The 23,983-nt window shown below is 45.9% G+C and overlaps 1 long non-coding RNA gene across 1 annotated transcript in view; it reads right to left on the reverse strand.

Moving 5' to 3' along the window:
* The window catches only part of LOC148121501 (uncharacterized), a 67,729-nt gene extending 53,373 nt beyond the window's left edge, over positions 1-14,356 (reverse strand). Inside the window, exon 1 of the long non-coding RNA XR_015738283.1 lies at positions 13,983-14,356. This is a non-coding gene — a long non-coding RNA (uncharacterized LOC148121501). The remainder of the gene's footprint in view (positions 1-13,982) is intronic.
* Between the last annotated feature and the right edge of the window lie 9,627 nt (positions 14,357-23,983).

Raw genomic sequence — 23,983 nt, forward strand, 5'->3', positions numbered from 1 at the left:
GTCCCATCCCAGATGCCTTACTATGGGGGGTTGTTGGTTTGTTTAAGTTCTGATTATTTCCTCTTTCAGTTTCTAGAACTCTCCAAGCTGTTTTCTACATTATGCTTTTGCACGTTCTGTTCCTTTGTTTTGGGCAACTCTTTCCTGTTCTCACCTGAGTGACTTCTCAGGTCTGTGTCCCAGACTGTTTTTCTCCAATGGCTATCCAGCCTGGGATGAGTTCTCCTTTCCCACTCCGGTAGCTTCTCACAAAGCCTGTTTGAATTATATTTATCTGATGTACTAAAAAGTACACATTAAGAAGAGCAGGCTCTTGGATGCCCGCCAGAACAAGATGATAAGACTCTTGCTGAAGACGCCGCATCCCCTGGATACAGGACACAGACCAAATGGGAGCTGAGCTGGCAGCCATCCCCTGCCGACCAGTGCCAGAAGCTGCTATGCAGGCTGCTGCGGGAGAAAAGTTATCAAGGATCACACTCAGATGAGACCCTGCCTGCAAGATGTACCCGCTGGTGCAGTAGTGGCATGTTCTGGGAGTAACCAACTAATTGCCGATTAGATCTGAGACTTACTCCTTGGGACGGAATACATGCCTGGCCCTGGAGAATAGGTCTAAAGACTATTGTTAGGAGGTCACAAGATTCTATGAGGGAATCTACTACTGATGTTTAATCAAATGGGCAGATCGTTGAAGAACTATCTTCTAAATAGTTCTATGTGTACCCGTAGTTTAGTGCAGCTCTCGGCCTCAGTGGGAGGATGGCAACGAATGGCCGTCGAAGGGCTGAGAACAAGTGACTAATGACTGCTTGATTCCAAGTGGGACACGTGTGTCAGCCCCTGAGTTCAGTGAGCACCACAGAAGAGAAAGTAGGTGGACTGCGGGGGGCCGACTGATGGGAAGGTGGTGTGGGGCCTCTTCTGGAAATAACGCAGCTGTTGCAACCATAAACACACGGCAGCTGTGACTGCTTGTATGGGACCTGAGAAGAACAAAGGAGCAGGAAAGGAGGGAAAGAGGGGAGGAAGGAAAGGAGAAACACGGGGTAGGCAGTGGACCAGCTGAGAAGATAAAGGGATGAGCAGGAGTGGGGGTAGAGATAGGTTGGATAGGGTGCTGAAAGGCGAATTGAAATCACAGTGTGCTGTACGCAGATATAATTGCGCCAATGTTTTTAATTAAATGAAAAGTAATAAGAACTAAGGGTTGAGCAGATGACTCAGTAGATGGATGGGAGGAGTCATTCATGGAGCATCCAAGCCAGGGGGCTGAGACCCGAAGGCAGTGTTTGAAATACAAAGGGAAGTTATTGAGGAAATTCAGGAGCCAAGGAAGAAAGAAATGGGAGGGAAATGTGCCAGAGAAAGCCAAGCAGAGGGAGTAGGTGGGCGTGGAAGACAAGCCAGCCAGGACAGTGGGCAGAAGACAGAGATTCAGACAGCAGACAGCAGCTGATGCTAGAGCGAAGGCCCAAGCGTGAAGAGCACTTCCTGTTCTTTCAGAGGCCCCTAATTTGGTTCCCTGCCTGATGTTGGTCAGCTTACAACTGTCAGGAGCTCCAGTTCTGGGGGATCAGATGCCCTCTTCTGGCCTCCCCAGACACCCACACACATGTAACACACATTTAAACACCACACACACACATACACACTAAAGAAAAGAAGAACAGGCTGCCCCACGTGCCGTGTGCCAACAAAGGCTCCACTGAGCTTCAGATGGACAAGACCAACATGGCCCAATGTACAGCACCCAAGGTCAGCCAGGTCCCTGCTGCCATCCCACAATCTTCCTCTGCCAGGACACTTAACAACATGCCCAGTAACTGCTCAAAATACTCCCCATGCCTTAATGATTCTCAGTGGGATGGTGACCATGCCTCCCCTCTGTCCACCCTCCAGAGCATACCCCTATGTGGAGTTCTTCTTGGCATGGTGATGCCTGGTGTGGTACCTAGATTGTCAGATATGGCCAAAGCCCCCTATACTAGGACAGTCACAACCCTGGGAATATTCACAGCATGACCTTCTGCAAGCCCTTGAATCTGACAAAGCAGCCAGCTGGGGGTAGATCAGGGATGGCTTCCAGCCCGGCCTGCCTTGACAGGAGACATTACAACAGATGCGCTTGTATTTTATTGTGTGACAAATGGATGCAGTGTGGGAAGAGAGGATAATAGAGCCTGAGAAAGGGCACAGAGTCTTTCTGGGCAGCCCAACAGATGGGATCTTACGGAACGATCAAGCACAGGTTGCCATCTCAGAGCCAGCTGCTGAGACAAGGCTTTTTTCTTCATTGGAAGAAAAAGCATTCTCCTTCAAATGAGGGTATGCAGTAGACAATGTACCCGAGACAGCTTGGATTTAATGTCCCCACCGAACTCTTAGTGAGAGCCAGCAGGTTTGATTGAAATGCCACCACAGGTGACGGTAGATTCCTCATTCCCTGCCCACTCTAGGATTCTAGGAGCACCCTCTGTAGGCACGGGGTACCCACACCTCTGAATGACGTCATTTTGGATGGGTTTTTTGTTTTGATTTTATAAAATCTATCCATCGGAGTACGTCTATAAAGGGGGAGTTGCTGGGCTTTCAACATGTGGATAATTGATTTGTTACAAGTCACAGGAGAGCATTTGTCATTCGGAAGCCACCAAAAACCACGTGTTCTTCCTCCCAAGATAAGTATAGAGCCTTTTGACTTATTGCTGTCATTAAGTTGAAGGGTTCGGCTGATTATTTTGGTATTTCAGAATTCCCTATAAATCACGCCCTTATTTTGGTGATTGCAATTTTAAGAAGAGGTGCTTGATTTATAGGTGACAGCCAGGAGGAAGGAGCGAAGGCAGACATCACAGGAGGTGGCAGAGGCTAGAGGCCCCATAAGGACACAATTGGAAGCAGATGTTTGATGCATTGATGTGACTCTACACACATCCACACCCCCTAAAATACACCCTCACCTGAGAGAGAGGTTTTCATTCCTGGGGCTTAGAGAGATGCTCCTGGAATCTTCAGAGACTGGGATATGACAAGGTTTCCTTCTAGCTAAGAATTGGTGACAGAAAAACTCCAAAGAAAAATCCTTCCTCTCTCATGCTTGAGCAAGCCGCCAGACCTGAATCTGTGTTCACCGAGAAAATAAGTGATCGGGATCTGGCTCCAACTGGACACAGCTGGATTCTGGGGTGTCACAGAGCAGAAAATGACTTTCCAGGCCCCAGTGCATCTGTCAATCAACTGCGTTTTTGACAACTGTCCAGTGTGGCCTATGGCAGGACTCAGAATGCGTAGATGCCATGCCTGTCTGGACAGAACAGTAGATTAACAGGGAAGGCCAAGGAGCACACCCATCACCTCCATCCGATTTTAAAGTTCTAAGAACTGGGGCCTAGGCTGACCTCTAAATGATTGTGGGGTCGCTATAAGAGTCCACTAAGGGCAAACTTCCCTTCTGGTAAAGAGAATGGGATCTCTGGCCTGGGAGAAGCCTAACACTCCAGTTGGCCAGGTCAGTCACCTGGCTGAGAGACCACCCATCCAAAGGCATATCTGCTCTAAACCCTGCTAACGAGACAGGAGGAGTAGTTACCTCTTTAATGAGTAATGTCCTTTTCCTTCCTGGGATGCTCAGCCCCAAGTACAGCCCCTCCAGAGCTGTGAGGTTCTGTTGGGTCTGCCCATCATTCTGTTACCAACTTTTCCTTTTTCTTCCCCTGGTCTCTTTCTTTAGGATGCTGGACAGAGTCTGAGGCACTTCCTCTTATACCTTGGTCTTCTACTCTCTTTCCCTAAAGCCTTCTTCTCCACAGTGTGGTTGCTTGTCAACTGCGTGGCTGACTTTTGTTTCTAACTCAAAGAGCAGGGCTTCCTGTTCTCCATCTTCCTCCTCCTGACAGTTGCTTAAATTTGTAGCTTTCCTGAAGTTTTTCTTTTAAAGTTTAATAAAATTATCCTGAAACTTTAAAAAAAAAAAGGATAAAGGAAGGACAGAGGGAAGATAATTGGGTGCGAAGGAGCTAGCTCAGTGGTAAAGTGACTGCTGCATACACATGACGACCTGAGTTCAGACCTCTAACATCTGTGTCAAAGCCAGACATGACGCACGTGCCTGTAACCTCTGTGTTAAGGGTTTGAGGCAGAGACATGTGGATGCCCTCACTTGCTGGCCAGTGTAGATCAAACAGTGAGCTTCGGGTTCAATGAAAGACTCCAACTCAAAGACAAAGGTGAAGACAATAGAGGAAGACAACACACATCCATGCACAAATGAGTATTAGGGTGCTCACTCACATACACGCACACACACACCTGCACACACACACATGCACACATACATGCATCATAAAACTTACTAAAGAAATGAGTCGAGGAGCAGTCATATGTAAACAGCTCTCATCCAGTGTAAATCTCTATCTGGAATTTCTGTATTAAGGGACACAGACGTCCATGATGAAAGCATCATGGGAGGTCAGGCTTGAATTCCAAATGTTTCCGGTAAAGGTAAGTGTTGATAGTGAGCCCACATCTGGAGGAACATGTTCAGTACTGTGCTGTTCAAATTGGAGTGTATACTGAGGATCGGTGGCCAGGATGTGAGAGACTGCAAAGCTAGGCCCACAGGGGATCTGGAAAGGAGCAGAGGCATTCCCCCTGGAGAAGAGAAGGGGCGGGAGAGCTCACACCTCGCTGCAAGGTTGTCATGGGAAAAGGGAAGCAATTTATTTTATAATTGCTCCGAAGAGGGGAGTGGAGACTGCTGGTGGAAGCTGGAGAGAGACAGGCTTCTGTTCCTCGTGATTTAGCAATTAGAGGACTCTGGTCTAGGAGGCGTGATAGACCGTCAGTTCACTGTCAAAGGAAGTGGTAAAGAACAGCCAGGGTGGCCATGGTGGAATTAATGTTCAGAAAATGTCGGCATTTGGTAGAAAGTAAAAATGGATAAAATTTAAGGAATCCTTTCCAGGAGAAAATTCTGTGATTCTGTGACTTATATTCATACTGAAGTATGAACAGTTAATGGGTCTTTCAAGAAGGTGTGCCATCTTACTTTCTCCTCTGTTCTTTTATAAAAGACAAGAGCAACTTGAGGGAGAACGGGTTTATCTGGCTCACGGTTCCAGGTTACTACTGATCACGCTATCAGGGAAGGCAAGCCACCACCATGGGAATCAAGGGAGCCAGTGACATCGCATCTTCTGTCAGGAGGCAGAGAGTAACAAATGCCTGCTGCTCAGCTTCTTTCCTTCATTTATACAGCCCAGGATCCCAGCCTAGGGAATGGTACCACCCATAGTGGTTAGGTCTTCCATCTTCCATTAATGCAGTCAAGAGAATTCCCCACACTCAGGCCCAGAGTCCATCTCCCAGGTGGACTAGACTCTATGAAGTTGACAGCACCAACCATCACAAGAGCCTGATGTGCCTCTAACACGGTGGTTCTCAGCCTTCCTAATGCTGTGACCTTTAACACAGTTCTTCATGTTGTGGAGACCCTCCACCCATACGATGATTTCATTGCTACCTAATAATTGTAATGTTGCTACTGTTATGAATTGCAAATATCTGATATGCAGGGTATCTGATGACTTGCCACCCCACCTCAAAGGGGTCATGACCCACAGGCTGCAAATCACTGAGGAAGGAGCAGGCATTGATTTCAATGTTGACTGTGTTACGTATCCACTTCAATGCTGTAGGAAATCATACAGTCAATAGCCTTTAACTTAACCTCCCACTGGGTCTCTTATACTATATATGCCGATGTAGAGCATGTATCCAGCCTCTCTTTTCTGGCTGTGGGATTCGGTTTGTTCTCTGTTCCAGCAGAGAATTCTGATTGGTGACTCTACCCCTAAATAAATAACTGTCTATTATTCTCAATTCTGAGCTTGTGTGGGATTTCTTTTAAGCATCCTTCTTCAGTACTGAACTGGATATCCTAAACTGAAAGACGATGCTGCAGAAGGATTAAGAACAGACCTGAGAGCACCAGCAAGTGGTGTTAGACTCTACCTCCAGCCACTAACTAAAGACAAACATCGCCCAAGGAGTAGATTGTTTTCACTGTGACAGGGGACACAGATGGATAGGAGAGCCTTCACCTTCTGCTATAAAGACTAGCACGTGTTCCATATCATTAAGAGGAATCAGCACATACCTGTTTGATTAGCACATGTAATCTGTTAATGGTCCATTTGTTCTGAGCTAACCCCACTCCTGTCCAGATGTCCCTAGAGAAGTACAAGGTTGACAGCAAAAGAAACAGGTTAGACTTAGCATTGTAAGAAGTGCCTGAGCTCAGGCAAGACATTGTCCAGAAATGGGGCATGCCTGAGCTTCAGCATAATTTACTGCCTTGACCCCCTGTATAATTTGCAGCTGGACAAGATGATACAGACTTTTAGTATGTCGATGCACTGTCTTCTCAGACTGATGTCTCTCTAAATAGAGCACACTTGGAAAAATTCAATTTCTGCCTCTGCTCATTGGCATCTGCAAGTAATCAATAGTCACAAGCCCCAGTGTTCTGGTGACAGCTTCATAGAGTAGGAGAGAATAGTGTCTGCAGCACTCTGCAGGTAACACACGGGCATATTGGTTCTCCCCCTCAGGGCTTGCTTCACAGGCACCACTATCTGGCTGCATCTATGCAAGAACAATATCAATAAATGGTGCTTCAGCCAGCTTAAAGTCTTCAACACTAAAGTCTAAAACCTAGACCTGACGTGGTCCCTTCACTGTCATCCTGAGACAGGACAGAGGTAAAGCTGCCTTCTGGTACCAACACCTATCATAGAAGAAGAAGGAGAAGGAGGAGGAAGAAGAGAAGGAGGAGGAAGAGGAGGAGGGGAAGAGGAAGAGGAGGAAGGAGAAGAGGAAGAGGAAGAGGAAGAGGAAGAAGAAGAAGAAGAAGAAGAAGAAGAAGAAGAAGAAGAAGAAGAAGAAGAAGAAGAAGAAGAAGGTCTAGAACAGCTTTGGACAAACTGTAGACCTTGGTACCAGGCCAGTCTGTTCTCTTCTCAGGCTTCCCTAGCTTCCCAGCTCACAAGTTTGGGTATTTTGCACCATAGATACCTGTACAGAAGCATCTATGAGTACTAGAAGCATCTTCCTCCCATGGTTTATTGGCATGGCATCCAAAAGGAAGGGAATTACAATTGGAGGAGCTTTGGTCTTAAGATTTTTTGGCATGATTCAAAGGAAGATTGTGCTAAAATGATAGAAATACATTTTCATCAAAAGAGCATGTTTAGAATTTTCCACATCATTTCACTGTCTCTGTTGATTTAAACCAGTAGAATTAATAAGATAACAATAATAATAAATATATATATAAATATATATAAGTAAAAATAATAATAAATAAAATAAATATGATAATAATAATAATATTAGCTGTCCTTCTGAGACACACAGATGTTTAAACAGTGGCCGAGAAGTCGCTCACAATCCCTTTCACTGGGTCTCTCTCTTCCAACACCAACGGAAGCTCACAGCCACAGTTTTCTGAAGAGCTAGGACAAAGGGGAACTGCAGTGTGTGCAGCAAATGGGATGGGCCATGATAAGATGGTCTGGGTATAAAAGATCTGCTCAATAAATACGCATTAATTGAAGTCCTGTGCAAGGCCTTCACCATACAAAGGTTAAACAAAAGACACATCCTTGACCTCTAGCTATCCCCAGGCTAGCAAGGACCTCAGATCACGAGTCATCAACATAGTGGGAGAAAACACAGGTACCTTCCTCATGTGCAGCATGAGTGCTCAGTTGCCAACTCCCTGGTTAATCTGGGGACGTCTTTGAACCTCTCTATGCCTCTCTTTCCTTGCTCAGAAAATGGGGATAGTAGCAAGGAGATAACACGCGTAACAGGGCTCAGAAGGGTGTCTGCGATGTGCTAAGTTGGCTAGCCATCGCTGTCATTCTCACAGAAAGGCATGTGGCTCAATCGCCAGCTGCTTACTCAAAGTTTGGGGATGGCTTGGAAAGCACTGTCATCAAAGATAGCGAAGGTAGCCAAGTGGAGCCAACAGGAAGATAAAGGCACAGTAACGACAAAGTAGAGACATGACATGGCACGTTGTCTACTTGCATTAAATGGTTTGTCATAAACACATATGTACACTAATGTTTATGCTGTATACACATGTATACTGAATGCCACATTGTGGACATATGTATACATTAAGTGCCATGTTGTTTGCATATACACATTAAATGGCATATTGTATATATGAGCACACATTAACGGCATGCTGTTCACATATGCATAAATTAAAGGACCTGTTGTATGCATATACATAATAAATAACATGATGTGAGGGCTGACAAGATGGCTCAATGGTTAAGAGTACTGGCTGCTGTTCCAGAGAATCTGAGTTCAATTACCAGCACCCACATGGGAGCTCACACCTATCTGTAACTCCAATTCCAGGTGATCCCAAGCCCTCTTCTGGTCTCCACAGGCAGCAAGCACATGCATTGTATACAGAAATATATACAGGCAAAATATCCACATACACAAAATAAATCAAAAAAATTTTAAAGACCATGATGTATACATGTGCATACATTAGATGGCATGTTATATGCATATATACATTAAATGATGTGCTTTATACACGGTCATAGATAGCATGTCTGCATGTACATCCACTAAAAGACATGTTGTATCTATGTCCATACATTAAATGGTCTAGCATATGTCATTGGGATGATGGGTAATGAGTGGAAGTAGCAAATAAGACAAAGATAGACAAAGATTATTCCATAGAGGATCTTCTTCATTCTGCTGAGAAGCCTGATGGTTTCTTTGTCCTTTGGGAACTGCTAGATGTTAGAGAAGTCACATAATCAGATTTTAAAAGAGAGTGTTGCACAGAGAGAGCTGGGGAGAGCAGAGCTGGGGAGAGCTGGGGAGAGCAGGGCTGGGGAGAGCAGAGCTGGGGAGAGCAGAGCTGGGGAGAGCAGAGCTGGGGAGAGCAGGAGAGAGCAGAGCTGGGGAGAGCAGAGCTGGGGAGAGCAGAACTGGGGAGAGCTGGGGAGAGCAGAGCTGGGGAGAGCAGGGCTGGGGAGAGCAGGGCTGGGGAGAGCAGGGCTGGGGAGAGCAGGGCTGGGGGAGAGCAGGGCTGGGGAGAGCAGAGCTGGGGAGAGCAGGGGAGAGCAGGGCTGGGGAGAGCAGAACTGGGGAGAGCAGAGCTGGGGAGAGCAGGGCTGGGGAGAGCAGGGCTGGGGAGAGCAGGGGAGAGCCTCTGAAAGAGGGCAGCAAGAGCCAGGAAAAGGCTGATGCAATCTTTCTCTTAGGAAATGAAGAGGATACAAGGCAGACTTGATTGAGAGAGAATCGAAAGGTATTTAGATTTCCAGTTCAGGATGATGGATCAAGCATGTGCATTTTTATCTCCATTACTTCCTGAAACCATGACTAAAGTAGCTGCAGGTTATTTGAGTCACATACATAGTCTACAATTACATATATTGGACAACAAAGAAAAAGATGAAAAGCAGATAGCAATTGTATTAGCTACTCTTCTGTTACTGTGATAAATACCATGATCAAAAGTGACTCGTGGAAGAAATCGTTTCTTTGGGCTTATGGTTCCAAACGGAGAAGAGTCTCTTGTGGTGGGGGAGACATGACAGCAGGGCAAACACCGTGGCTGGAGAAGGAAGCTGAGAGATCACATCTCTACCACAAGTGCAAAGCAGAGTGAAGTAGGGCAGGACTATCACACCTCAAAGCCTACCCAAGTGACGTACTTCCACTGGTGAGACTGCACCTAAAAGTCCACCCAATCAGTACCAACTGGGGACAGAGTGTTCAAATACCCAAGCACACAGCGAGTTCTTCGCATTCAAATCAGCATAACAATAAACTCTGGGAATTCCAGATCACAACCACTTAGTGACAGAGAAGGAAAACCAAGGACACTGGATTCCAGCAGACGGTGAAACAGAGACCCACACAATCTGCACCATAGATGCCCACAGGCACAGAGGGCACAGAGGGAGGTGGAAACATCTGCCAACTTACGGCACCAAGACCCAGACCTGGAGCTGAGACCCAGATCTGCACCCCATCACTGAGCAGTGCCCCTAGCCTCTGGGACCACATGCCCATGGGAATCCAGTGCTAGCCACATACAGAGTTTGAAGTGTGCTGGTACCCACATTCAAAAGTAGATTCTAAGGTTAAGATTAACTATATCTTTACATTTCATTTTACCTGACACACAATTGGTAACATATTGGTGGATACAACATGATTTGTATTGCTTTATGTTGGATGAGGATAAGATCAGAATAATTAGTGTAATTAGCATATTCTTTTCCTCAAACATTAGCTCTAGGTTTATGAACTATACAACTCATTCTCCTTAACTCTAGTCTCTCTAATACGCAATAGAACTGCAGAACTTATCCACCTACCTCACCTCAGCCTTGTGCCCACTGGCCAACATCTCATCCCATTTCCCTCTCTCCTCCCCAGCCTTTGATAACCACGGCCCTGCTCTTTTCATCTGTGGAATTAATGTGTTTATGGTCTATTTTAGGAATAAGATTAGCTGTAATAACATAACTCATTTATCACAACCTAATCAAAATAGTGTCACTTCAAACTGTAATCAATATATAACTTGCTGATGAGATCTTTTACACTACTTCTTTTCAAAATACATTGGACATCTACACTTGCAGTGCATCTCAACCCAGTTGCTACACTGTCAAGAAAAACACTCTCGCTGTCATCAGATATCATATGATCTACAGAGAAGTAGATCCACATAACCAAGCTATTCCAAAAGGAGAAAAGGCAAAGGCTCCCAATATAGAATAGAATGTGTGTTTTGGGAAATAAGTTACAATGAAATTTTTAGTTCCTAAGTTGAAGTTTCAGTTCATGATTCCTGATCTCTCCTTGCCTCTGCCTCTCCCCTCTCTCCCCCTCCCTCTGTGCCTCCCTTCCCAGCTGAAGAGAGGGACTTGTCCCAGTGCATGCTCCATCTTCCATGATGCTTTCCCATTGCACACAACAGGAAGGAAAGACGCCAAATGACCACAAAATGAAACTTTAGAAACCAAGAGCCAAAATGGCCCTTCTCCTTTCCGTTGACTCCCTCAGGCATTTTGCCACCATGTTGGAAGGCTCGCTAACATGAAACAGACAACATTCTTCAAACATGTAAGAAATGTCAATATAATGAAAATAGACAGATAGCCTGGTATCCGTGTGACACTTGCCAAAGATAATTAGCTTACCAGCCCTTCAGGCTCCAGTCCATAACCAGATGACCCTAGAGCCTTGGATCTGGGACAACACAGCAGAATGCAGCACACACTGGAACAAAACTGTCTACTTCATAGTTGTTGTGGTAGTTGGAAAGAAAATGCTCCCGATCGGCCCATAGGGAATGACACTGTTAGGAGGTGCGGTCTTGTTGAAGCAGCCGTGACTTTGCTGTGATGTGGGGTTCCCCTCTGCATGCTGTGATTGCCATTAATGAATAAAGAAACTGCTTTGGACCTATAGCAGGGAAGAACTTTGCTAGGCAGGAAAAACTAAGCTCAATGCTGGGAGGAGGAAGGCAGAATTAGAGAGAAGCCATGTAGCCACACTGGAGACAGACACCAGAACTTTTCCCCATAAGCCACAGCCTAGTGATGATACACAGATTAATAGAAATGAGATAAATTAAGATGTAACACTTCGCCAATAAGAAGCTAGAGCTAAGGGACCAAGCAGTGATTTAAATAATATAGTTTCTGTGTGATTATTTCAGGGCTGAGCAGCAGGGAACCAACAAGCAACCTCCGCCAACATTGTTGGAGAAGTGTATCACTAAGGGACAGACTTTGAGGTCTCAACTGCTCAAAACCAAGTCTAACATGACATTCTCTTCCTATTGCCTGAAGATCCAGATGGAGAACTCTCAGATCCTTCCCCAGCACCATGTCTGCCTGCAAGTCACCATGCTTCCCACTATGACAACAATGGACTAAACCTCTGAACTGCAAGAAATCCCCAATTAAATGTTTTCCTTTATAAGAGTTGACATGGTCATGATATCTCTTGACAGAAATAGAAAGCCTAACTCAGACAGCTCCTCCTCTTAAAATTTCGATCAACTCCTCCCAATAGTGCTAAGTCTCTCACACAATGGGCCTTGCCCATCCCATCCACTCCTCCACCCCTACACCTACTCCACTCAGTATCCAGAATGTTCCAGGCCAAGAACTACATACTTCTGTATGTACCATCCTTTGCCAAATCTTTCCAATCACCTCATGGTCTAGGTATGGTTGTCTTTATTGTATAGCTACACAGAGGAGGATCAGAAAGAGATAAATGGCTTTGCTGAAGATAGCAAGGTAGGTAAAAAATGATGGAATTAGGATCCAAACCCAGATTGGGGTGCCAGCTCTTTTCACTGTCATATGTCTCCTCTCAATCTCTTTGCAACACAGACCTGCTGCTGTCAGGAGAAAGGAGAGGAAGGGTAGGTGATCGTCCTTTTTTAAGCTGGATCCAGGCAGGAGGAGCTCCTTCTAATGACATTTCCGTAATTAGAATGCATTTTATTCTGATAGCTATGATTTAGGCAATTGTGGTGACATTCAGCTGAAACCTGGCATACAAGATGTTCATTTCTCTTAAAAGTTCACTTTTAATTGGCCTCAGTCCTTTCCAAGTCTGAGAGGAGACAGAACGTATGCTTCTGATGTCCCAGTGTTGACGTCTGTTTGACGCTCAGTCCCTAGAGTTTATTCTGCATAAGATGGGGTGGGGAGACAGGTAGGAAAGAAAGGCAAAAAAGAGGGTCTTGTCAGACAAGAGGCATACTCCTCTCGGGTCTGTGGGAGCTCTCCAGAGACAGAAAAGCTGTAACTAGCAAGCCCACTTACCAGTGTGGTCAGTCCTGACTGAGTCTCCCACCTCAATGAAAGTGGGAGCCCTCAGGAAAAGCTGGACCGTTTGGTGAGAGGAGATTTAAAGTAGGACCGTCCCTGGAGTTTCCGTGGCCTTCTGGACTGCAGGAATGCCCCGACTGTGAGTTACACTGAGTAGAGGAAGCCTGGCAGCTAGAGTCGTGTGGAAGGGAGAAGGGAACTGGCCTCTGCTCCAGTACTTGCTCCCTGTGTGACCTCTGTGGGACTCAGTTTCCCAGGCCAATACTGAGCAAACAACCCCAAGGTTGTTTAAGAACTGAGAAGCAGTCTATGGCCAAGCTCAAACTCCTGCTTCTGCCTCTGCACCAGGCTAGGTATTCTGGCAGGTCCTCTCCCTGTGTTCAATAAGTGTAGAAACAAATAAGAATCAGAGCTTCCCAGGGACAAAAAGCTAAACAAAAATGAAAATGTAGGGGCTGGAGAGAGGACTGCCTGCTTAAGAGCACACGCCGCCCTCGAGACCCGGAGTTCCTTCGCCAGAACCCTTGTGGAGCAGCTCACAGCTGCTTTTAGCTCTGCCCCAGGTGATCCGGTGCCATTTTCTGACCTACAAAATCATCTGCATTCATCACACACACACACACACACACACACACACACACGAACACACACAAACACAACATACACACACATACAAACACACACATACACACATGAACACACACAAACACAACATACACACACATACACACGCAAAAACAACACACACAAAAACACACACAGCACAGATACACAAACATACACACAGTTTTGTCATGTGTGTTCATGTATATATATTTTTGTAAACATGTGCATGTGCTACCACACATACACACACACACACACCCCACAATGTAAGTTCAGAGGACATAGAACAAGTTTTGGGAGTCTATTCTCTCTTTCATTCACATAGGTCCCAGGGAGCAAAGATCAGGCTTGGCCACAAGTGACTTTACCCACCGCCTTAGTTAGAGTCTCTGTTACTGTGAAAGACATCATGACCATGGCAACCCTCATAAAGAAAGCACTCAATTGTGGTGGCTCACTTACAGTTCAGGCGTTTAGTCCATTGCAGTCATGGCAGGAACGGTAGCAAGCAAAGCAGCATGCAGACAGACGCGGTGCTGGAGAAGAAGCTGAGAGTCCTTACATCTTGACACTCAGGCAGCAGGAAGTGGTCTGTCTCGTTGGGCGTGACTTGAGCATATGTGAGACCTCAAAGCCCGCCTCCACAGTGACTCACTTCCTCCAACAAGACCACACCTACTACAACAAGGTCAGACCTCCTGATAGTGCCACTCCCTTTGGGGATCATTTTCTTTCAAACCACCACACCTACTGAACCATCCTGCCAGCCTACATAGCTACTATATTTAGGCCCATTAATTTCCCTTTATTGCTTACTAGCCAGTCCCTAGTTTCCTCAATTCCTAGTGCAACCAACGATCTTTCTACTAACTTTCCCTATTTATAGTAATGTGTGATTTGGTGAGGGGGGGGGGGATAGAGTAAGTGAATCTCAAAAGCAGTCATTTCCTCCTTTAATCTTTCTCAGCCTGGTACCTAGACGGTAAATCTCCAGGAGTCAGTAAATCTCCAGGACATTGTCCCTCTGGTCTCTCCCTAGCACATCCACATGGTGGCATGCTGAAAGTATAAGCTTTGGAGCCGGATGAACTCATGCACAAATTCCAGCTTCTGCCAGTTACCAAATGCATCCTTGGAGAAATTTCTTAATCTCCCTAAGCCCATTGCTGATATAATAATGCCCTCACCCACTTGCTGTTGAGACTTAGCTGAGACAACCTATATAAGAACTCCCTGGAGCATAGCTGATCCTCTGTCTCCTTCCAAGAAAGAGCTTTAAAGAGATATATCATCCCCTCCCATACCTGGCCCTCCTTCTCCCAGACGTAAAGCCCTCTTGTAGAAGGCCTCCATGCTCTTGAAGATTCTCTAGTTCTTTTTTTTAATAGATTTATGTAATTAGCTGATGACTGCACATTGTTCCAGAGGACAAAATGCTGAGTCAGCTCTTTCCATCGCCTGGTGCCCTTCCCTTCCTAATGGACTTCTAAATCGTTACATCAGAGCCCTGGGTGTCTCTCTGACCCTTGTGCTGTAAGATCTGGGAGAGATCGACTGTCCTGAGCCAGCATGGTGTAGCAAGGTAAGATGAATGCTTGCAGGCTCTCTAAGGACACCGGCTGTGCTGTGAGGCTTAAGTCAGCCCTATGCTGGCACTGACTGTGCACTCTGTAGCATAGAATGTGGGGGAGGTGTTACCAATGCTCTTCTCTGATCTACAGCATAAACCAGGTATCAATATGGGTCAACTCTGCTTACCTTCCCACCAAGGGTTTGAATCTAGCTGGGCTGAACGGACACCAGCTACAGCTTATCCTGCATCAGTCATTCTGCCACTCCATCGGGCTCACAAACTGAAACTTCTCTGTGCAAAACTCAACATGGGGACCTAGGCCAGCAAAATGGAGATTTCACCTCTGTTCTCTTAGAGCCGGAAGAAAAAGCAAGGGAACTTCCACAATCTTAGTGGCAGGGAGGCCTCAGAAATTGTCTAGTGCGTCTGCCCTCTACCGGAGGACTCTGGCCCTCTGTTGAGATGTTTCTGAGGGTGGAGACTTCACACTCTCCGAGGGGGAGTTTTCCACAGGAAACAGCTGAGCATCAGAATGTTCTGTTCTTACAGCTGACGCCAGCCTCTGTGCAGGAAAGAAAGAGACATACTCTGCCAAATCCTAAAGCAAGCAAGCAAATCTGAGCAGCAGATGTATGAGGCGCCAAGGGCGACCCAAAACAACTGTCTGTCACAGAAGAGGGAGCAGGGAGTACTTCAGGACAAAAGCACCCACTATTCACCTGGGTTGGGACCTTGCACTGATGCTTTCTGAGTCCAAAAGTCTGATCCCAGAGAGAAAGTCTGTCACTTGCATGTGTACCTGCCTATGTATAACTAAAAATTCCTAATGTTGTATAAAGACAAACCATGGATGAGCTTCATAGCTGGAGAAGTGGGCAGATCAAGGGAGTCTTGAAGCAAGAGATGGCAGAAAGGTGAGTTCTCTGGGTTTTACTTTTGCCTCATATATCACAGTGAGCAAAAGAAGGCAACTTGAAAATACCAAACAGCATATAAATACACTTTAACTCCTGCACTTGGGAGGCAGAGGTAGGTGGATCTCTAAGTTGGAGGCCAGCCTGGTCTACAGAGCGAGTTCAGGACAGTCAAGGCTACAGAGAAAAACTCTGTCTCAAAAAAACAACAACAAAAACCTATAATAATAACCACTCTCTTTTCAAATCTGGTCACATCTCAATTCATGTCAATAAATAGTGAGTTGGGAGCCTACACTTCAGTCTTGTGAGGCTGTAACAAGGCAGCTGCCTTTGTCAGGATTCTATAGAGAAATAGTACTGATAGGATGCACACATATAATACCTGGGTGTTGTTAAAAGAACTGGCCCCAAGGATCTGAAAGCCAAGAAATTCAAGGATCTGCCATCTTTAAACTAGAAAACCAGAAAAGCCAGTGGTGCAGTTCAATCCAAATCAAAAAGCCAGCAGAAAAAGGTGGGTGTCCTAACTAAAGAGGGAGAATTGACATCTCTCTGCCTTCATGCTCTTTTGGGTCATCAGTCTACCCACACTGATGAGCGGGGGTCTTTTTCCTCTGTCTGCAAACCCAGATGTTGTTCTCTCCCAGAAATGCCTGCACAGACATATCCAGAAATAATGTTTACCAATTACCTGGGCATCTCTTAGCTCAGCGGACACAATTAATTATTAATTACCTTAAGACTGTTAAGATCCTAAAGAAGTCCCACAAAAGACCACCATCCACGTATGCAATCAGCAAGAGTTTGTTATCTCCAGAATAGAAGTTCTAGCATGCTAGGGTTGCGCATGCAACACAAAGGAAAAATGGCGAATGAAGACCCCCAGGAAAAGGTTGCAGGCTCTTTTATACAACTAAAGAAATTCTGAAGCGCAGTGTGATTTTTCTACGTAGGATTGGCTTACACAAGTGTCAATCATATTAGTGTGTTTCTAATTGGTTTAGGCTGACAGGAGTTAGCTAAGGCTATAGGTTTTACATTGTTGAGCAAGGCTGGACAAGTCCCAGGCTTTGTCCTTATTTCCTTAAGGTAACAGGGGGCTTGGCCCAGGTTTAGTGCATGCAGTTCTTCTCGCCCCCATTGTCGGGGTGTTGGCGATTGGTTGCCCTTTGTACGTGTCTTTCTCAGAAAATGTCTTGTTTAGTTTCAAGAGGCAGGAATTGAGGCCTCGTTCTTAACTGGATTACTAGGCACCTGTATGATATTTGCCTGGCCCTCTCAAGGACCACATCTGCGTTGGTGTCAAAGGACTGGTAGAGAGCTGAGATTTGCACTCCCAAGAGTTAGCAATGACATCAGCTGTGCTCCCCTCTGAGAGGAGACCATGAGGGAATTCTGAACCTTTATCCCTGTAAGTCCCAAGTCCAGTTTCTGGCCTCCATCTTTGGAGGCCCTGTCCCTGTGCCCGCCAAGCCTTGACCCCTCCCCGAAGGAGGGTCAAGACAGCCTGCCAAAATCTTGGCCACTCCCCCACTCCCCCAGTCTATTTAAACTGCTTCCCTGGAAAGTTCCCATGTCATTCTCCCCTATCCCCCATCCCTCCCACTCAGTGTGATTTGGCTTGGTTGGGATTTTTGCATCAGCAGAGAAGAGCTAGTGTTAGGAAAATTCCTAACAATCCCCATCTGGGAAAAGTAAGGCTTCCTTCCTTTGGTCATTAGTGTGGAGTCCAGGGAAGCTAGAGGGAGTCCAGATTGCCACGACTCACTACTGCCCAGCAGAAACAACTACCTCCCGAGTCAATGAGAGTGGAGAGAGAATACGCACTTTTTCCTTTTTTAAAAAAAATTATTTATTTATTATGTATACAGCATTCTGCCTCCATGTATGCCTGCATGCCAGAAGAGGGTACCTGATCTCATTACAGATGGTTGTGAGCCACCATGTGGTTGCTGGGAATTGAACTCAGGACCTCTGGAAGAGCAGTGAGTGCTCTTAACCACTGAACCATCTCTCCAACCCGCACTTTTTCCTTTTAATGTAATGGAGCCTCCAGCTCTTCAACTTGCCAGAACTGTATCAGAGAAAAGCATTTAAAATGAACAGTTTGAATAATCCAAATAGAGCCTTATCATATAATGTTTTTAAAAACACAGATTTTAACTGAAAATCTTATATAAGAAGTTTGCTTTGTTTTGTTGTTTGTTTTTGTTTTTGTTTCAAGACAGAGTATCTCTGTGTGTCTCTGGCTATCTTGGAACTCACTTTGTAGACCAGACTGACCTTAAACTCTGTAGATCCACCTGCCTCTGCATCCTGAGTGCTGGGATTAAAGGTGTGCATGACCACATCGAACTGAACCAAAAAAAAAAAATCTTAATTTCACTAAAAAATACAAACAAAAGATGCCAACCTCAAGAGAAAGGTGAAATTACCTGGCGTGAGTGAAAACAGAACACACAACAAAACCCATTTAAGAGTTTATTAGAGGAGAGATACGTGCACACAGGCCCGAAGAAGCTGGGGCGGAGAAAGAGCTTTTAAAGACTGCCTAGCACATGCGCACAGGGGGTTGATGTAGCTATGTCATGCGCAGATGATGGAGCTCACACAAGTGCAAGAGCTTACGTAACTACGTCATATGTAAGTGACGCGACCATGCCACACGTAGGTGAAGCAGGGCCTTTTAAGGTCCCAGGGCAGCTAAGTATTTTGCCTGAGTGCTTGTCTGCACATGCGTGACCCTGGAACCTGGAAGTGCCCACTACCGCTGTGTGGCTGGAACCGTAGCATTCCACCCTTTTGTTTATTATAAAACTCTGGGGGCTTGGAGTCTTTAATGGGTAGGAATGGGGCATTGTCAGGTCTCTCAAGACTGCTTCCTGCTGATTTTGTGGGCGTCAGAGAGTTGGGGTGCTTGACCACGTCATGGGGTGGCTGATTACTTCCTTGTTTTGGGGGCTCTGTGGAACTGACTGGCTGGCAGCTTGGACCTCGAAAGATGCTGGCAAGGCAGAAGATTGTATCTGGAAAAAATTTTAGATCCTGGTGATTGAGGGAGGTGAAGGAGGGAGTTTTCAAGGGGTTCCCGAGACCAGGGATGGTAAGGGAAGAGTTAAATGATACTTACTCTGGGCGAGTCTGGCCCATCTAGGTAGGTCCAATTTGGCTCCCTGAAGCTTATAAAAAATGTTTAAAAAAATAAATTTTAGAGATGTTAAAAGCTTATGGTTACCATAGTATAGTATTGGAATAGAAGACCGTGGGAAAGGAGAAAAGAAAAGAAGGAAAAATTGTTAGAAAGGGAAATTATTCGACCCCTTACTGTTTTACCTGAAGCAAATCTTCAGGCACTTGTTCTCCTCAGCATCATGGAGACACTGCTGCAGTCAGTGATAAACCTGTTATCTTAAAATCTGTTTTGTGAGTTTTTTGGAGTCTGGGGTTGTGACTGTCCCCAAACTTGTTATTGTGTAATGGGTTAGATAAAATGGCTCGGTTCCTGGCCCCAGCGGGTCACCAATCCCACGAGGAGACGTGGGGGGTGGGGGGAGGTGGAAACCAGATAGGCATGCTGCCTTGTAGAAAGAGTTTGGATATAGTTTGTTCAGTGACTTATGGAAGAAAAGGGAAGGGGAGAGAGAGAGAGAGAAACAGAGCAAGGGAAAGAGAGAGGAGGAACGGGGAGAGGAGAAGAGGCAGAGGTCACCTCTTCTGAAGAGGGATGGAGAGAAAGAGAGCGCCTGCTCAGGCAGGCAGAAGATCCACCTTGCCTCTGTGGAAGGGGGGCGTGGACATGGCTTGTCTCTTAAAGGGACAGGACAGATCATTTCAAAAGGTATTGGTCCAAGATCTTAAAGTATCCAGGGTTTCTTTTGTTTGCTTGTTTGGTTGGTTGGTTAGTTGACTGTTTTGGTGAGTTATTACAAATATCCGTGATGAGAAAAGAAGAAACTATCAGGAAAGACATAGAAATTTGAGAACTGAAAAAAATAGTGACTAAAAGAAAAAGCTCAACAAAGAGATCCAATAGCAGAGTGGAGCAAACAGGGGAGAACTCAGTGAAACGGGAAATGCAAGGAAAAATAGGACCCAATCTGATTTCAAGAGAGAGACAGAGATGATAAGCAGAGGGCCTAGTGTGGTGGCTCATGCCGGAATCCCAGCACTCAGAGGCAGTCACGCCAGCATGCCCACACACATGTACACATAGCCAAACACAACACATCTGCAAAATAAATAAATCTGTAAATAAACCAAAATGGAATCCAAAAATATGTTCAGTTAGCTCACAGAAAGGAAGGTAAGAAAAACCAGAGAAAAGAAAGAGGAAGAAAGAAAAAAAAAAACAGAACATATTTAAACCTTAAGATAGCAATGATGACTTTAAGTGTTGTCTTATAGAGTCTAAATAAATCCATTTAGAGATTGGGTGTTGGAAGGACGGCCAAGCACTGTGCCATACACCCTCACGGGCTCTGGGACACCAGTACAAAGAACAAACACGGGGAAGAGAGGTGGGAAAGACAGAAACACGGAGCAGAGGTGCATCCTATTGAGAGGGTGGAACCCGAGATCTGGGGGTCTTATGATAGCCCAGTCCCCAAGGAGTCTGAATCTGTATTCAAATGCAAAGAGCCTTTATTCAAACTCAAGGTTGGATCCTCCGTGTGTGTGTGTGTGTGTGTGTGTGTGTGTGTGTGTGTGTGTGTGTGTGTGTGACCTAACAGTGTGAGATCGGACAGCCTCGAGCTCAGTGGAGGTGGGGTTTTTATTCTAGCAGAGGTTGAGTAAGGGGATTTCTAAGGTTCAGGATCCCTGATTGGCTGGCATTTGTCTAGGGGTGTCTTGGTGAAAGGGGATGGATGTGTGCTGAGCTAAGGGACATCTGGTGATTTCTATCTACAATGGTTGGAATGTTAGGTATTTCCTTTGGGATATTAGGAAATCCCTTTGGGTACTGATTGGTCCGTTCCTGGTGGTGCCTGGGTGGTCTCAGTTTGTGGTCTTTCCTGATGTCAGGAGTTGCCTTAGGGTAAAACAGAAACTCAGGCCTACTTTCTGGCTGGTCTCTTCCAAGCCTGTCATGGCAGCAATGTAGCCAAGCCTTAGGCTCTACAATAGTGGCGGCTGGAGTTGACTCTGGGCCAAGCCTTCATCTTGGTTTTGGGAAACACGGCAGATGCAGTTTCCTGACCTCATAGAGCTTGGAGTCAGCTGGTGAGACAATTGTCAGAGAGGCAATAATGGTAAGTAGGATTGACCCCCAAAAAGAGACCCAGTATCTTATAGAGAAGGCGCTGTGGAAACTGACTTAAGCTCAGATTCGGCTTCCAGCACCTCGTAGTGGCGAGGCTAGTGAGAGAGACACCGGCGTGGCCTCCACCTGCAGCCATGTAGCTGGGCAGGGCCAGTGCCAACTACAACGAGCAAGTACATGATAGAGAGATGGGGACAGATGGGAGAGAGAGAGAAAGGGAACAGTTGGAGCACTATGAGAGAGGCGGAACTAGCCCTGTGAGCACGGAGAGCCGGATGTGAGTTGTCCGTGCTGCCGCCTGAGGCAAGGAGATGCGCTAGACCGTGCTGCTGCCTGAAGCCAAGGAGATGTGCCAGCCCATGCTGCCGCCTGAGGCCAAGGAGGTGCGCCAACCCGTGGTGCCGCCTGAGGCCAAGGAGATGCACCAGCCCATGCTGCTGCTTGAGGCCAAGGAGATGTCCCAGCCCATGCTGCCACCTGAGGCCAAGGAGAAGTGCCAGCCCATGCTGCTGCCTGAGGCCAAGGAGGTACGCCAGCCTGTGCTGCCACCAAGGGCATGTCTGAGTCTGTGACCGGCAGCAGCAGGAGTCTGGGTCGATGTACATGGTCCATGTTACCACCAAAGGCCATATGGATATTCCTGGTCTGGGATGCTGCCTGGAACCATGCTGATGGCTGAGGGCTGGTGCAAAGAGTTGGCCCAACCCCTTGTCTGGGCAGAGTAGAAGAACTGACCAAGGGAGTGAGAGCGGAACAGTTGGCCCCGTCCTTCACTGGCTAGAGCACTTGGGAGAGAGGCGCCCCCTCACCCCATCCCCCTCACCCCATACCTCACCTGGCCAGCTCAGCAGAGCTGGCCCTGGGGGCATCCAATCTTAATAGAGCAGGAGAGTTGGCCCTGCCCCTTGCTGGCTTTGGCCCTCGAGTCAGCTGGCCCTGCCCCTTGCTAGGGCGATGCTGAAGAGCTGGCCCTGAAGATGTGAGTGCAGAAAAGCTGGTCCTGTCCCTTGCCTGCTGCCACAGACAAGAGAACTAGTCCCACCCCTCACCTGGGCAAAACAGAAGAGTTGGCCCTGGTGGCATGGGCACAGGAAAGTGGACAGACTGACCAACTCAGCCCAGGCCCACATCCAGGGCTCTGAGTCGGCCCACACCTACATCTACCCCGTCAAAGAACTGCTGGAGCCTGTGAAGGGGCCAGTCCTGCCGAACCAAAGCTGCTGACACAGGGCAACAGCGGGATCTCTGATAGAAGTCCCAGTGAGGATCCAGTATTGACAAGGAGCAGAAACCAGAGGCCTAGAGCCAGACCAAAGACTCATTGCAATGAACATTTGCAAACAAAGCTGTTTGGGCAAGGGTGTATACTAGGCGACTCACCATGACACACGGCAGCTTCCATGGCAAGATCTTTTTTTTTTTTATTACTTTTATTTTTTGTTTTCTTTTGGGAGGAGGTTGTAAGGGTAGAAGGTGGATGGATATGGAGGGATGGGGAGATGAGTGGAATTGATGTGAAATTCACAAAGAATCAAAAAGTTTAAAAACGGGGAAAAAGATCATCAAAAGAGATTTTTAGAAATAATTCAAACATGGTGCCGACAAAAGACTCAATATATAATGTCAGTGTAAGATGAAAGTAAATGGACTTTTTAAAAGTATTACTCAAATACTAAGTAAAGGGAGGCAGAAGAGGCTATATTGATATTAAAGCTGACCTCACTGCAAAAAAATATTATCTGAGACTTTACAAAATAGTAAGAGCAGCTTATCCACTAAGGAGATAAAATAATGCTAAACGAACATGCCCCAAACATCAAAGCAAGATGTATGAGGTGAAGGATGTCAGAAATTAAAGGAGAAATACACAGTTCTAAGATTGCTTTTTGGAGACAGGATCTTGCTGTGAAGCCCAGACTAGCTCCAAACCAGCCTCCAGCATCCTCCTTTCAGGCTTATAATACCATGCCTATCTTAAATACAAGATTATATAGTTGGAGATTCCAACATCTAATTCTCAGCAATTTATAGAGCAAGTACTAAGAAAAATCACAGGAAAGAAAAAAAGGTCATGAAGGCCTTCAACCAAATTGATCATCTGTAGGATATGTACCCACTAACAGCATTGCACATTATTTCCTAGTGCCTGCGGGACATGTACCAAGACAGACCATAAAGCAAACATTACCACATTTAAAATTGTTAATCACTTAGAATGTATTCTCTGACCACACGGTAAAAAATAAATAAATAAATAAAAATTAAAAAAAACACAAAAAAAAACCCACTTTAAACCAATAGTGAACGTCTTTCATCAATTGGATACTAAATCATATATTTCTAAATTACATATGAACCAAAAAGACAGGCTCAAAAAAATTAAAGCCCATTGAACTTAATGAAAAAGGAAATAAAACATATCAAATTTTGTGGGGCACAGCTAAAGAAGTCCTGAGAGGTGAAATTATATGTATGAAGTCCTACACTGAAGTACAAGAGTCTCAATCATCTATGGTCTCTCAAAAACCTAAGGGCTGGGGAGGAGGCAACACAGCCAGGTCGTTAAAACATTTACCACACAAGCCTGACAACCCAGTTCAGGAGCTCCAGCACTCAGGCAAAAGCAGGTACGTGCACACATCTGTAATCCCCACACGCTTGTGGGGAGATGGGAGGCACAGACAGGAGAAGCCGCAGAAACTCATGGGTGAAC

The sequence above is a fragment of the Myodes glareolus genome, chromosome 7 (assembly GCF_982192425.1).
Source record: "Myodes glareolus chromosome 7, mMyoGla1.1, whole genome shotgun sequence".
In the NCBI taxonomy this organism is placed as follows: domain Eukaryota; kingdom Metazoa; phylum Chordata; class Mammalia; order Rodentia; family Cricetidae; genus Myodes; species Myodes glareolus.